This window comes from Prionailurus viverrinus, chromosome A1 (genome assembly GCF_022837055.1).
Source record: "Prionailurus viverrinus isolate Anna chromosome A1, UM_Priviv_1.0, whole genome shotgun sequence".
Lineage (NCBI taxonomy): Eukaryota > Metazoa > Chordata > Mammalia > Carnivora > Felidae > Prionailurus > Prionailurus viverrinus.
This window is the reverse complement of record NC_062561.1, coordinates 196,168,299-196,185,444: the sequence shown is the minus strand read 5'-3', so window position 1 is coordinate 196,185,444 and position 17,146 is coordinate 196,168,299.

Below are 17,146 nucleotides of genomic sequence, written 5' to 3'. Positions count from 1 at the left end.
GGCCCCTCTCAGCCTGGATACTGTGTAGCTGGCCATGCCGGGGCAGGGAAGTGCCCGGCCAAGTCGGAAGGCAAGACTTAAGATGAGATGACTGGCAAAGGTGGGGCCGTGGAGCTGGAAACAGCCAGGCTGCTGTGCTTTGTGTTTGCTGAACAGAGCCTATCTCCAAATTAAATCTCCTGGTATTGTCACCTAGGGAGAGGTGAAGGAGAGCAAATCAACAGAACAGAGGTGAGAGAACATGACCATTTTTCCATCCTCGATAGCTACAGGCCCTGTAATCCTGGGAACAGTGCATTAGCTCTGAGTTTAATCTAATAAGGAGGGTCCATAAAAGGATTTTCTCCCACCATTAAGCAAAGTGGCATAGTGGTGAAGTGTTTGGGCCCTAACTCACTGACTGAGGTTCAAGTCCTTTACCATCATTTGCTAATTGCGTGACAGTGGGCATGTTTATTACTTGGTAATCTCTGTTTTCTCCTCTGCCATGTAGAGATAACAATAGAACCTGCCTCACAAATGTGTCTGGAAGATTCAGTAAGATAATGAATGTATTTAAATTCATCCCAGTGCCTGACACAGCAAATACTCCAAACATGACAGCTTTAAAAAATTGCTATTGTTGGTATCATTGTCATCGTCATGACTGTTGGTGTATGAGGAGGTCCAATAAGGAGCGATTCTGTTTCCTGCTTGAGTTCCGAATCAGGTAAGAAATAAGATAAGGGGGTGAGAATAAAAGGTACAGCATTGGGAATTGGGGGTCAACTGTACTTAAATAAAAATATTAAAAGAGAACCCCCACTCTCCTCCGTTCATGGAAAAACAAACAAAAGGAAACAAGATAAAGGAGCCAATCTAAGGGGAGACCAAAATGTCACCTTGGAGGATGAGGTTTGCATGGACTACAGAGGATTATAGAACCCTACTACCCCACCCTGGCCAGGACAAGCATCTTTGGGGAGCCTCCTTCTGTATGATTCACTGCCAAGAACATGGATGTGAACTCCCTACAGGTCACCTGGCTCTCAGCAAGGAAGAGAGAAAAGCTAGAGCTCTGTATACCTTACACCCAAATAATTACTCAACATAGACCACTCCCCCTGCTGGAGGTGGGGATTAGGACTGGGGAGAGGGGATGAGGAAGGCTTGGGATTTTACAACAATGGAGGCTGCTCCAAATGGAAGTAGTATCAGGAGTGGACAAGAAGGGTTTCCCCAACCTTCAGCATGTAACAGAAACAGTGGTATGCCTGGCATATTTGATGCTCGGAGAAGATTGGGTAACATGGCCCCCACGCTTAGACAACAGACTTATATTCAGTAATAGCTATGTAATGATCAGAAATAATCATTATTTTCTCGATTCAATCTTCAGTTTTCAAACAATTGAGAAAACAGAAGAATTTTTTTTAAATGTTTATTTTTGAGAGAGAGAGAGAGAGAGAGAGAGAGAGAGAGACAGACAGAGCACGAGTGGGGGAGGGGCAGAGACAGAGAGGGAGACGCAGAATCTGAAACGGGCTCCAGGCTCTGAGCTGTCAGCACAGAGCCTGACATGGGGCTCGAACTCACGAACCGTGAGATCGTGACCTGAGCCAAAGTCGGACACTTAACCAACTGAGCCACTCAGGTGCCCCCCAGAATTTTATTTTCAATGGCATTATTCAAACTCAATAAATATTTCACATCTGAACCAAACTTTTCACTTCCCAGACAAAAATATTACACTCCGCCTTTTTTACTGTTGCGCTGTTTTAAACCCAAATAGAACAATAGCCAAATTACAGAAAGAGCATAAATGTCCATCAACTGACCAATGGATAAAGAAGATGTGGCTTATATATACAATGGAATACTACTTGGCAATGAGAAAGAATGAAATCATGTCAATTGCAGCAACGTCAATGGAACTGGAGGGTATTATGCTAAGTGAAATAAGCCAGAGAAAGACAGATACCATATGTTTTCACTCATATGTGGATCTTGAGAAACATAACAGCAGACCATGGGAAAGTGGAAGGGGAAGGGAAAAAAAAAGTTGAAGAGGGCACTTGTTGGGATGAGCACTGGGTGTTGTATGGAAAGCAATTTGTCATTTATTTATATTTATTTAAACCCAAATGGAAGCTTCAGCGGTCACATAGAATGACAGAACTGAATTAGCCCAAGTTCTATTTCTCCTTCGAGGTAATCTTTGTGCTATCATTGTTTATTTCTGATCTACTGTTTAAATGTTTCTTTACTTTTGTCAGAGAGAGCACACGCAGGGGAGGGGCAGAGAGAGAGGGAGACAGAGGAGCTGAAGTGGGGGTGGGAGGGCTCCATGCTGACAGCAGGGAGCCCCATGTAGGGCTCAAACGCCTGCGAGATCATGACCTGAGCTGAAGTCAGACAGTCAACCGACTGAGCCACCCAGGCGCCCCTCTGATCCACTTTTAAATGCAGGAGACTGTAACACAGCAGGGCTTGGAGACCTCAACTGTGCCTGCAGTGAGCTCACATGATTTGTAGTCACAAACTTAGGCTTGAAAGCAGTGTGTGAGGCTGAGCCCACATTTCAGACTTACATATTATCAAAATTCGGCAATAACCTCAGCAACTGTTCAGAACTTAGACCAACCAGAGATATTTTCTTTTTCTGGGAAAGGGGTGTATATTTTATCACTAACGTTGTTTGGAATTTCAGGCACATGGTGATGATAAAAGGCAGAATGATTTCTGATGACTTGAAAAATTACTGTTTTAAATTCTCTGCAGACAATGCATGTCCTGGTGGGCCACACCCCGCACACGGATTGCTCCCACCGTCTGGGCCCTGTTACACCACTGAGTAAAAACCACACTGGGTCGGGAGTTAGCGTTTCCCGGTGCTAGTCTTGTTGCTGTAACTGGCGATTCTCATTTTCCAATGGGGTGGTAACTCTCATTTGCTTTTGGGGCCTCACTTTTTCTAACTGTAAATTAAGGGGACTGGGCTGGGTCATCGCTGACATTTTTTTTTTTTTTCTGCTCCAAACTCTGGTTCGAAAAGTCATCTTTCACCAGGGAGAGGGAGACTGGAAAGCACATTTGGAATCTGAATTTGTCTCTGTTCGGGGAGCTGCTCTGATTTATGGGGACGAGTCAGTGAAAGGAGATCATCTGCCTTTGATTTATGTCAGAGCAAGCTGTGCTCTGGCTCCTGCTATTCTGGAGGAGCTGAGTCTGTAGTAGAGAAAGTTTCTGTGTTGGACGAAGAGGAGAAGGCCGTGGCCCGGTGGGGGCCGTGGTGATGGTGGCAGCACACATTTACTGAGGCTTATTACCTGCTACACCTGGTGGTTGTCCTTATGTCACCACGAGGAAGAATCTAATATTTATCCCTACTTTACAGACGAAGAAACCGCAGCCTGCTCAAGGTCACACAAGGTAACGAGTGGTCGCAGAATTTGAACCCAGCTTGCCTGGCTCCAGGCGCCATTTTTCAACCGACGTGGAGGAGAGTTGGAGGCTTGAGTTGCTATCCTCCCCTAGACTTTGTGTCTCTGTTCACAGCTGGCCATGTCCCGTGCGGTCTGTTACTGGTCCTGTCCTTATAGGAAGGGTGTATGAGACTCTGCTGAAGGCGGGGTTTGGCTGAGTTTCAGGTCTTCCCTGTCTCTGCCACAGTGTACAACCACAAATCATTACTGTTCAGGGGGGTCTTTGAGTCTGATCTTGCATCAGATTTGTCTCTCATCTGAGGCTAGAGAGATTGAAGCTCCAAGCAGGATGAGTGGATTGTTGAAGATCACCTAGGTTGAAGGGCACAGGTGGATCCCAGGACCCTACCATTGGTGCTGCCTTCAAGGCAGACTGGTCCCTCTGTGCACTAAGGGGTCTGGCTGGGCTACGTCCCCTATCTCCGTCTTTGACTCGAAGGTTCCCAGGCCACATCCAGGGATTACCCAGGCACATGTCCTGAGGTGGCACCTGGCTGCCCTCATGGTTTTTCCGTGGATGGTCTCTACTGTTTTAGTGCTAAACTGTGTTTCATCAGGTTTTTGAGATGTATCTATTTTACAAAACATTATTTCTCTCTCTGAAGAACCTGAAAGGCTTACGTTACACGTGATTATTCCATTCATTCAGCAAATACTTGAGCATTTATTGTATCTCTTCTGGGCACTGAAGTCATAGACAGACACAGTCCCTGCCTTCTTGGAGCTTATACTCCTACTGGAGGACAGATGCCACATAAGCCACGAAATGATGATTTAATTGCACTTGCCGTTACTTAATTTACATTTGCATGTGAGGGTATGGGGGCCTGGTTCCTTTCTAAGTGTTATAGGTAGTCCAAGAAGGGCTATGAGCTCTTTTCTAATCATAGCTTTCCCCTGAAATCTTATATTTCATTTTTATTATATCTCACTTTGTTTAAAAAATGTGGCATATTTTACAGTACATTGTCAAAAGTGTCACATTGTTCTTTATCCAAAACAAATGAAATTTACCTTGTAACCAGGTCTCTTTCTGAAACAGCTATAGATCTGAGCAGACAGCAATAGAAGGTAATACGTCTTCTGCGATTGCCTTAGCATTCATCATTTTTCCTCAATGTATATATTTTTTATTAAAAACAAAAGGTTAGAAAGTCCATTTTGTTTGTATTGCAGTCAAAATTCGTCGAAGATTGCAGCTGGCTGGGGGTTCTCTATATCTGCGCATAATAAGTTATAATACCTGGTATGGGGGACAGAACTTTCTATTTTCTCTCTGGATGTTTCGGGTGTGCTGCACCAATTTTCCCATTCAGCCTCTCTGTACGCCACGGGAATCCCACTTTACAGAGTACAACAGGTGAGGTGATGCCTCTCACGTAACACGGGCAAGAAAAGAATTGAGAATTTTCTCACAGGTGATATTTATTCAGAAGTTTAGAATTTCCCTATCTCTGCTTCCATCCATTTATTCATCCAGCAAATATTGATTGAACATCTTCCACGAGCTGGGCACCATAGCTACTGGATGCTGAGAATACACAAAACACACCAAGTCTCAGCTTCCATGGAGCCTATATTCTAGTTGGGTTGACTCCTGTGAATAAGTAAATCAATAAACAAGGTAACTCCAAGTTGCAATAAGGACAATGGCATAAGACACCAGGATTATGGGAATATGACTAACTGATGGTGGCAGTGGTGAGGGGCACAGAATTTTTGAGAAAATGACATTTCAGCTGCATCTTAGAGGAAAAGAAGAAACCCGCCTGGTGAGGACTGGGCATTACAATACATGCAGAGGCTTTGAGGCAGGAGGTGGTTTGCTATATTTGAGAACTGGTGGAAACCAAAGGCCCTGGAGTCCAGAGAGCAGAGGTGGTGGGGGGGGCAGTGAGGAGATGGAGGGCAAGGAAGAAGGAGGTCAGACCATCTGGGGGCTTTAGGGCAAACTAGGGCGTTTGGACTTTATTCTAAGTATAGTTGGGAAGGCAAGGAATTGCTTACAAGGGAGTGATAATCCACATCTTAGCAAGTTTAGTCCATGTGATAGTTTACTCCGAGAGCAGCACTGAAAGGAGGGAGGCCGTCCCAGTGGTCCAGGCAGAGATGATGATGGCCTGGCCTACGATGCTCGAATAGAAATGGTGGGACAGAAGGTTTCAAGAGAAACTGGGCTGTGGGGGCAAGGGGAAGAAAATTAAGGTTGTTTCCCTGACATCTAGCATGGGCAATGTATTAGTTGTGTGGTCTTGGGAGAGGGTCTTATGTTCTCTGCACCTGAGGTTTGGTTGAGGCATGGCAGAAGACACCGAGACTGAAGACCTCGGCAAGATAAGTCCAGGGGGCAGTGAAGGAAAGATGGGGAAATGGTTCAGGTGTCTGTGGCATGCAGTGAATCGCTCCCTCTGCCAAGCATCACAAAATGTCACTACCTAAAACTTAAAATGCCAATAGTATGTTTGCTTTTATTTCCTTTGCCTTCAGAGACATGTGGAGTAAGAAGTTGCTGCGGCTGAGGTCAAAGAGGTTGTTGCCTGTTTTCTCCTCTAGGGCTTTGATGGTTTCCTGCCTCATATTTAGATCTTTTATCCATTTTGAGTTTATTTTTGTGTATGGTGTAAGAAAGTGGTCCAGTTTCCTTCTGCATGTTGCTGTCCAGTTCTCCCAGCACCATTTGCTAAAGAGACGGTCCTTTTTCCATTGGATACTCTTTCCTGCTTTGTCAAAGATTAGTTGGCCATACATTTGTTTTCACTCATATGTGGAATTTGAGAAACTTAATAGAAGACCATGGGGGATGGAAAGGGGAAAAATAGTTTCAAACAGAGAGGGAGGCAAACCATAAGGGACTCTTAAATACACAGATCAAACTGAGGGTTGATGGCGGGGGAGGGGGAAGGGGAAAATGGGTAATGGGCACTGAGGAGGGCACTTGTTGGGATGAGCACTGGGTGTTGTATGTAAGCAATGAATCATGGGAATCTACTCCTGAAGCCAAGAGCACACTGTATACACTGTATGTTAGCTAACTTGCCAATAAGTTACACTTAAAAAATAGTAAAAACATAAAATAAACATTAATTTTTTTAATAAAATAAAATTTAAAAATACCAATACCAGAAATTAGCCAGGAAAAATGACTGATATGTATTGCTTCTGCTTACACCCACAATTCCTAGTTAATAGAAATGAATAAAGACTTGTTTTCTGACTACAGTATATATTATTCAAGATTTTTTTGGGTTACAAATGAAAGACATGTAGCGTGAGCTCACCCAAGCAACAAGGAAAATTATTGGTGACATAATGAAAAGATGTGAGTGGAACTGAACTTCAGGCATGGTGAGATCTAGGTGCTCATGTCTCGTTAGTAGTCATCTGATTTTCTCTGAGTACGGGATCTTGCCTTCCTTTGTGTTGGCTGCTTTCTTTGGTCAGTTTTCCTGCAGTAGCAGAAAAGATTTCAACCCCTCCTTCCAGGTTTATATCCTAGCACCTGCAATAGAAAGAAAGCATCTGTTTGATAGTAGTTATCGCACATTCAGGCAATAAGTTCTCTTCGACCGGGTTTGGATTGCCTGTTCATCCCTGAAACAAGCTCAGCGACCAGAAGGTGGATGGACTAATGTCTGGCTGGTGAGTGGAGTCACCCCCACCTAAACCATATGGAGTGAAAGTGGGCAATTCCCAAAGGAAAACCAGGCTGCTCTTGCTGGAATATATAATGCATGCTGGGAAGGCAAAAACAGCAGACTCAATGAGTCCCCACTAACTCCACATCAGAATCTTACCTGTTGAAGAGGTCAGCCCTTGTATCTCCATTCATCCGTTGCTTTCCTTGGAGATGGTTCGAGTGGGGAAGCATACAGCTTAAAACTCTCAGAAGACAGAAGCAGTGCTGTTCATTGTACCTTGTGGGTTCAAACCTGCAGGAAAGGTAGGGTGATGCTATGGAAATCAAGCCAGGTATGGGAACCATTGGAATCGAGTGCGGTAGCCCACCTTTTTTGGTGGGTGTGGGAGCAGGTAGTAGCGGATGGCACTGAGATAGTTTTACTCAGCTCTTTCCCGATGCAGGCATTTAAAAATTCTTCCCAGTGTTCACCAGCTTCCTCAGAAAGCATTTTATCACAGTATCATAGACTGTCCAATCTGGAAGGCAACTTAGACATCTTTCAGTCCAAACTGGGTCTCTATTCAGCTAAGAATACTGAGGCCTGGGGCACTGTATCAAGAGAAAGATCTCAAATCCAGGCTTTGTGGTTTTATTTCTGCGAATAGTGTACTGAGTTTCTTGTTGCTTCCCTTGCCGAATGTGCTTCACACATGAACTGTCTCCTCTCTTTGCCTATAAAGGGCGTCTGTTTAGTTCCCCGTGGGAAAAGTCTTGGCCCAGATTTCACTTGGTTTTCTAATTCTTGAGTTTAAAAATCCCTCTGAGAGCCAAGGGTTCTTTGGAAGATGATGGGTAGGTGGCCCAAGACACCCTTGAGGCACCCTGGGCCCAAAGACCATTGGACCACAGACAGCCCTCTTGGTTCAGTGACAGACCCAGTCCCTGCCTGACTCTTTGGGCCCCCAGAATTCATTTATATATGGAAATGTCTGGGAATGTCTTCCTATGAAGCGTCCACTCAATATGGCTCATGATTGAGGACTTGCCAGGCTGGAGGAGGAGCCTGAATAAGTGTCCTGATAAAGATTCTCAATGCTGGACTCAAATAGCCTTGCACGCAAATCCAGGCTGGAACGTAAGTTGTGTGAGCATGACCAAATTACTAAATTGTGCTGAGCCTTAGTTTCTTTATTTAGAATGAGCAAATTTGTGCAAGCCTACCTCATCAGGCTGAGAGGATTCAATGGAATTAATGCACAAGAGTCCTCAGTTCAGTGCCTAGGAGATTCTAAGCACTCAGTGTATATGCGAGCTGGTCATGTTACTATTAATTTTGTGATTCCAGGTAATGCTGGACGAGAGTTTCAAATACTGTACAACTCAAGGTATGTATGTGGCCATTCAGAGTGAAGCATGGGCAGTCTGGACTCACTGAAAGATGAACTCCCCTTGGCCCAAATCCCACTTGGTATACCTCTCTTTGGAGTCCCCCAAATGTAGATATTCTGCAGTTTCTTCTAGCACACCCCTTTATGGATCACTTAGTTTTGGTGACTTGTACATGATTCCCTGAAATCACTGACTAACTTTGATACCTTTTGCTCCATCAATGCCATAGATTGTTCCTCTGATCAATACCTCTTGCTCAACCAGGACTCAATGAAATGATGCACATAAAGCACTTAGCCCACAGTGGTTGGCACATGGTAACTAATCAATAAAATGTTAGCTACCAAGATTACTCTTACGACCACTCCTGGAATTATTATCAAGCACCTGGCACAGGAATAGTGATAAGGACGAGAATGATAACGGATGTCTGGGGCCACCAAGATACACTTCCTGTCTTTTTAAAAAGGCCAAGCCTTATTCGCATTCATCATCCTATTTTTTTTTTTCTGGCAGGAGAAATAATTTATTAGGTCAACTTCTTCTCATCCCTCTTTTTAAGGTCAATTCATGTCATTTTTTTTTTTAACTTTTCTCATAGATCACATTCGTTACCTGCTGTTCCCAATCATTTCCTCTTCACTAATCTGTTTTGGTGCTGGAAATAGATCTGAGAGGCCAAAAGTCATCCATTACGGAGACAAGATTTGCCACATAGGAGTTTGATTTCATCATCATTGTCAGTTTGCAGGGCACTTTCTCAAACATGCTCTCATTTAATCCTCAAAATAACCCAGGGTGGAAGCCTATTACTGTCCCTGTTTTTCAAGGATGGTGTCAGCCAGGAGTTAAGTAACTTGTCTCGTGCCACAGAGAAGCAAGTGTTTGATCTGCGGATCGAAATTTGTTCGGCTGCATCGCAGGGGCCCTCACGGGGTTTGGTGTAAATTGTTTCTTATAATGGGGCAGCATGGGGGTGAAGTCATTACCTCCATTCCTCATATTGGCCTGGGGAGGAATGTGGGGAGCAAACAGGGCATAGCAGAGACACTGATGTTTGCCAGAGGTTGAGCATGCGGGCTGGACTGTCAGCTGGAGGACTAGACTGGGCATCTTTGACCTCTTACCTCAAGGGTCCTTCCACTGGTTAACCTCTCTGCCTTGTATTAATCGGGTTCCCTACGAATTGTACCTCTGGGTTGCGACTCTGATGGACACAGGGAGATTCCACACTATGAGAAGTATTTCTGAAATCTAAGCTATCTAGGCATGGAACCAACCATTTGCCACCTATGTGACTTTAGGCAACTAAGATATCTCCTAAACCTCCATCTTTGCATCTATAAAGTGAAGACAAGAATGCCTGGGCCTTCTCATATGCATTGTGGGGAAGAGTCAGTTAAATTAACTGATTTACATAATGTGCCTAGGAAATCATCAGGCTGGACAAGTGCAGCTTACCGTCATCACTGGCTTTGTTTTATTTATTTATTTATTTATTTATTTATTTATTTATTTATTTAAATGTTTATTTTTGAGAGAGAGAGAGAGAGAGAGAGAGAGAGAGAGAGAGAGAGCGAGCATGAGCAGGGGAGGGGCAGAGAGAGAGAGGGAGACACAGAATCGGAAGCAGGCTCCAGGGTCTGAGCTGTCAGCACAGAGCCCGACACGGGGCTTGAACTCACAAACTGTGAGATCGTGACCTGAGCCAAAGTCGGACACTTAACCAACTGAGCCACTCAGGTGCCCCGGCTTTGTTGTTTTAAAAAGGAGAGCCCTGACGCACAGAGGTGAATACGAAAGTGTTAAATTCTGCAAGCCCCATCATAGGTCCTTACATCCCACTTCTTGTGTGATCTTGGCATTGCCCTCAGATTCAATTACTCATTTTGCATTGATAACGTCCAAATGTATATTTTGAGCATATACGGTTACCTGATTAACATCTCTTCTCAGAGGCTTCAGATGTGCTACAAAATCAGTATGTCTAAAACAGAACTCATAATCTACTCCAAACCTGATCTTCTTTAGGTATTTTTCTTTCCCAGTAAATGGCCACCTGGCCAGTTTTGCAGGCCAGACGCCCAGAGCTGTCCTTGAAACACACTCTCTGATCTAGTTCATCAGCAAGTCCTGTCTGTTGCTGCTTTTTCCATAAACTTTGAATCTGCCCATTTCTTGCCATCCCCAGCACCTTCCAAGTCAAATGTACCATCATCTCTTGCCTGGACGGCTACGGTAGCCTCCAGTTGGCTGCCCTGTGTGTACTTCAGGCTCTTTCAGGCCATTCAGAGTGATTGCTTTGGATGGCAATGTTCCTGCGTTGTCCTCCATCCCCGTCCCCACCACCCCCCCAAACTCCAAACACCTCTTTGGTGGTTTCCCATTGATAACGTGCTCAGGGATATGACCTCTGAGGTCCATCACAGTCTGGCTCCTACACATCTTTCAGGCTAATTTTCCATCATATTATCTCTTGAGTTTTCTCTGCTGAGACTTACCAACTGCCTGGTGATACTTCCCATTCACTGTGTTTCTACCACAGGTGTTTTGACCACGGTTATCCTTTGGCTGGGAGCATTTTTCCATCCCATTTTCACCCAAACTGAACCTACTTCTCCTTCCGTCTCAGATGAAGCTTTCCCTAACCTCTGAACTAGTTCAAAACTCCTTTTTGTAGGCTTCCTGTTACCCCAAATCTCTCGTTCATAACACTTGCAGAGTTGCAATTATGCGTTTGCTTGTGTGATTTTTGTTTTATATCTGTCTGCCCAGACTAGACTACATCTTCATCTGCCTTGTTTGTCACCATTTTCGAGCACTCAGCACAGTGGCTGGCACACAGAAGGTGGTCAATGATTTTGTCCCTTGAATGAGAATCCTCAAGAAGGATTCATGTTTCTGAACCATGGATCCAGAACCATCGTTCTAGTTCATGGATTGCTAAGCAGCAGTTTATATGTCATTAGGTAATTTGTCCTTGCTAGTAAGTGTCAAAGCTGGGTTTTGAATCCAGGTCTTCTGTAGGAAAAATAAACAGTTTTGTGAGTCCGACTTGCTCACAGGGCTCCCTCTTGAATTCTGTTCAAAAAGGGATAGAGGTCTTGCCCTGGGAACAGTTGTGCTCCAAAGTCAATGATCTAGAACTGTAGGTTTAGAAATGTGGATGAGTAAATGATTCATTTGAAATGACTCAGAGCCTCCTGAAAACCTTAGCAACCATATTCTTTTTACTCCTGGCTGGTCATGCATAGGACTTGGAAACAAATGGAATGATAAGGAATATATTTTCTACTCTTGGTTGACATCACCTGAGTTTCAGTGAAATCTTATCTTCTGTGTTGGGAGGAAGTAGAATTTATAAAGTGAGGCATAGTCTGATCTATTCCATCCACCAACCTAGATTTATGTCCCTATCTGCTTATTAAGTTTTGATGAGAAATGCCCTGGGCGGAACCTGCATTATATGTTTCCTTGATGGTATCTTTTCTACTGCATCCTCACTGCTGTCATCATACGATCCTTGTCACTTCAAGTGTTGATCCTGATTTGAATGTTGATAATATTTGGGTTAGAGCATCAGGCTTTCCCTCAGCTGGTCTATTACTCTAATGTGAGAGGCCTCCCTGTGCAGATGAGCTCAAGAGACTATGGTGGCTTCCCAGCGTGAAGCTCTTCTTGGTCTTCAAGGAGGTTCTTGATACGGTTCCATTTGTTAGCTTTCCTAATACTCCTTATCATGTGCCATCAGGATGCTTTTTTTTCCCATCGTCCATCTACTATTTAATGCACATATTAAAAAAATACTTATCTAGTCTCTGCGATGTGCTAGGTACTGTCCCATACACTGGAGTGTGGCAGCAGGAAGATAGTCATAGCACTTTCGCTCTAAGACCCGTGTCCTGTCAGGATAGACATTTTAAAATTTTTTCTCAAATTTTTATTTAAATTCTAGTTAGTTAACTGCAATGCAATGCAATATTGCTTTCAGGAGTAGAAGTTATTGATTCCTTGCTTACATATAACACCCAGTGCTCATCATAACAAGTGCCCTCCTTAATACACATCACCCATTTAGCCCATTCCCCACCCACCTCCCTCTATCAACCCTCAGTTTGTTCTCTATCATTACAAGTCTCTTGTGGTTTGTTCCCCTCTCTACCGCTCTTTTTCCCTTCCCCTATGTTCATCTGTTATGTTTTTTCAATTTTACATATGAGTGAAATCATATGGTATTTGTCTTTCTCTGACTGACTTATTTTGCTTCACATAATACATTCTAGTTGCATCCACATCATTGCAAATTGCAAGATTTTGTTCTTTTTTGATGGCTGAGTAATATTCCATTATATATATACCACATCTTCTTCATCCATTCATCCATCAATGGACATTTGAGATATCTTCATAATTGGGCTATTGTTGGTAGTGCTGCTCTAAACATTGGGGTGCGCGTGCCCCTTCAAATCAGCACTTTTGTGTCCTTTGGATAAATACCTAGCAGTGCAATTGCTGGGTCATAGGGTAGTTCTATTTTTAACCTTTTGAGGAACCTCCATACTGTTTCCCAGAGTGGTGACAGACAGACATTTAAATAACTCCATTCACCATCACTTGTTTAATGAAAATGGTAACAAGTGCTTGAATGGAGGGAGAGGTGCTTAAAGCGTGTTGGAAGGGACCTTCACTTAGGAGAAACATGGAAGATTCTTTGGGGGAAATGTTGCTGTTTAGTCTGAAATCATTCCCTTTGTTCACTCCCATTTTCTTCCTTGTAGGAAAAAATATTTTTGTCTCTCCCTATTCAAAAGTATACCATTCCTATAGTAACAACTTGTTAGGCTAAAACAACAAACTTTAGAGCTGAGATACTCAAATCAGACAGAATTGGAGGCAAATCCCAGCTCCACCCAATTCCTGGCTTGGTGTCTCTATGCAAATTATTCACTTTGCTATGCATAGTATTTGCTCAAAGGTCAGATGAGAATTATAACGCCTTCCTCTCAGAGTTATTCTGGGTGTGAATTACTTAGCACAGTGTTGGCACTTAGTAAATGCTCAGTTAATATGGCCAAGACTATTAAAAAGATTAATTACTGGATTGGCTACCAGTACCTGCTTCTTTCCGTCTTTTTCTTTCAATTGTTCTTTTTTTTTTCTTTCTTTCAATCGTTCTACAGATATTAGCCAAGTATTGTGTCAGATGTTAGAAGTGAGTCAATAAACACGATGGCCCTGCCCTCATCCTTGAAAGATCTCTTCGATCTCAGTGCCACCCCCATCCTCAGGGCCAAGCCCACTCTCAGGATTGGGTATGAGAGCAGCCCAGGCCCCAGAGTAGTGTGACTCCCCCATCCTCTCACCTGCTCTAGAGATTTGGTTCTGAGAACTGAGAGTGCTGGGTGCCCTGTGTCTGGATTCTTCTCAGGCTTTCCTGCCTCTGCCTGGGTTTCTCCCAGCCTGGCAGCAGCCTTTTGTTTCCTGACACCTCCCCATGTCACTCCCGATATCACCCCCAACATGGCTGGGCTCATAAAAGTTTCCCATGAAAGACTGGTTCACTAGTTATGCCAAGAACCCCCAGACTGATGTCAGACCTCAGCCAACATTCCCCAGTTGAAGGATCTGTTTGATGCCTGGGATTTTTACTAAGCATCTCACACTGACTTTGTAGCTGTCATTCTCCAGGATGGGGAGCACCACGTGGATGCCAGAAGTGCTGGCCTTCTTGATTAGGCAAAACACACACAGTGTTCTGTTGTCCAGCTCAGGCCCATCGCTCATATGCCTGGGCCTCCTCCTCATCTATTGATGAAAACTAACTCAGTGCAGAATCTTTCTTTGTGGGGGCAACTCCCATAGAGCCTGGATTCTGTATGTGACATTCTGGATTCTGTATGTGAATCAAAATGTACAACAGACAAAATGACTCTGTTCTGAGTGAAGGAAGGCAAATTCCAACTCTGGACTCCCAGATTCTACCTCCCTTCCCAAGCTTAGACTTGGATTTGAGACCCATCTTTGATATATGCTAACTTAGGACTTGGGGAAAATATTTCCCTCTCACTTGACCTCAGATTCCTCAAATGTAAGGTGGGGATTCATTCATTCATTCATTCAGTCACACACTATTTTTTTTTTTTTATAAGTTAGGCTCCAGATCCAATGTGGGGCTTGAACTCACAACCCTGAGATCAAGTGCCGCATACTTTACCAACTGAGCCATCCAGGTGCCCCTGTTTAGCCACTCTCTTAATACCTGATATGTACCAGTCATCATGCTTGAGCTAGAAATACTGTGATGTGCAAAGTGGAGATGGTCCCTCGCTTCACAGGGCTTACTGGGGTGAGGGAAATGCAGACATGAAAATGAAGCTGGTGACAAATGCAGTGAAATGAGTTTAGCTGTCCTGAAAGAGGTGTGGTGTGGTGGGGGTGCTGGGGCTGGGGCTTGAGGCAGAGAAGGCCCTGTAGGCCACCAAACAGAGTCTTTGTCCTGACAATTCAAATGGGGGGCCAATGATACTTCCCTTCCTCACCTTGCAGGTATCGTGTAGCAAAATGAGATGATTCGGGAAATTTTTGGCTTCAGACACATGCAAAAACTGTTTTGCAGCTCAAATGTCCCTTCCTCAAGACAGCTTTCCTTCATTTACCTCATTCTCCTGGAACTCATTCTCTAGGCTCTCAGGAGATCCTGCCCTTTTCCTTTAGAGCTGTAACGGTGATGATTAATTAGCTATCTGTTTAGCATCTGCTTCTTCTGCGTCAGTAGGACAGGAAATAAGTCCATCTGCTTTGTCTAACCTCAGCCTGCATATATCTTAATAGATGCTCAGTAAACACCTATTGAATGAATCAATACAATGATTAGAGATGACACTGAAGTCTAGTATATGAAAGTAAGAGTATTGTATTCTGCAGATTTGTGACTTGTCTCAGTGGGGGCTTAGAGACCATGAAATCAACCTCCTCTATGACAAGACCCAGAGAGGGGAGGTGACTTAGCCAAGCAACACAGCAAGTCACTAGCCAAGTCCAGGTCATTGTTCTCTTGGTTTGGGCTCTTTTTCCTATAGTTACGGCTGTTTTGTCTGAAGCCAGATGAGCTATTAGAAGCAGTGTCTCCTCATGCAGAAGAATGAACCTGGACCACTTTCTTACACCATCCACAAAAATAAATTCAAAATGGATGAAAGACCTAAATGTGAGGCAGAAATCCATCAAAATCCTACAGGAAAACACAGGCAGCAACCTCTTTGACCTCAGCTGGGCAACTTCTTACTAGTCATGTCGCCAAAGGCAAGGGGAATGAAAGCAAACATGAAATATTGGGACTTCATCAAGATAAAAAGCTTCTGCACAGCAAAGGAAGCAATCAACAAAACTAAAAGGCAGCCTATGGAATGGGAGAAGATATTTGCAAATGACATATCTGATAAAGGGTTAGTATCCAAAATCTAAAGAACATATTGAACTTGACAACCAAAAAGCAAATAACCCAGTGAAGAAATGAACAGAAGACATGAATAGACACTTTTCCAAAGTAGACATCCAGATGGCTAACAGACACATGAAAAGATGTTCAACGTCACTCATCATCAGGGAAATACAAATCAAGACCACAATGAGATCCCACCTCACATTCATCAGAGTGGCTAAAATGAACAACACAAGAAATGACAGGTGCTGATGAGGGTGCAGAGAAAGGGGAATGCTCTTACACCATTGGTGGGAATGCACATTGGTGCAGCTGCTCTGGAGAACAATATGGAAGTTTCTCAAGAAACTAAAAATAGAACTACCCTACAGTCCAGCAATCGCACTATCAAGTATTTACCCAAAGGATACAAAAATACAGATTTGAAGGGGCACATGCACCCCAATGTTTATAGTAGCATTATCAGCAATAGCCAAAATATAGAAAGAGCCCAAATGTCCATAGCCTGATGAATGGAGAAAGATGTGGTGGAGGGGCGCCTGGGTGGCTTAGTCAGTTGAGCGACCGACTTCAGCTCAGGTCATGATCTCACAGTTTGTGAGTTTGAGCCCCACATAGGGTTCTGTGCTGACAGTTCAGAGCCTGGAGCCTACTTCGGATTCCGTGTCTTCCTCTGTCTCTGCCCCTCCCCCACTCATGCTCTGTCTCCTTCTGTCTCAGAAATAAATAAACATTAAAAAAATTTTTTTAAAAAGATGTGGTGTATATGTATACACATGCACATACACCCACACAAAACAAACAATGGAATATTAGTCATCAAAAAGAATGAAATCTTGCTATTTGCAATGATGTGGATTGAGCTAGAGGGTATTATGCTAAGCAAAATAAGTCAGAGAAAGACAAATACCATATGATTTCACTCATATGTGGAATTTAAGAAACAAAACAGATGAACATATGGGAAGGAGAAGAAAAGAGAAGAGAGGGAAAGAAGCCATGAGAGACTCTTAATGATGGAGAATAAAATTAAGGGTTACTGGAGGGAGGTGGGTGAGAGTTGGGCTAGATGGGTGATGGGTATTAAGGAGGGCGCTTGTTGGGATGAGCACTGGGTGTTGTATGTGAGTGATGAATCACTGAATTCTACTCTTGAAACCAATACTGCACTGTATGTTAACTAAAATTTAAATTAAAAGGGGGAAGGGGGAGCAGTGTCTAAAGGTATACATC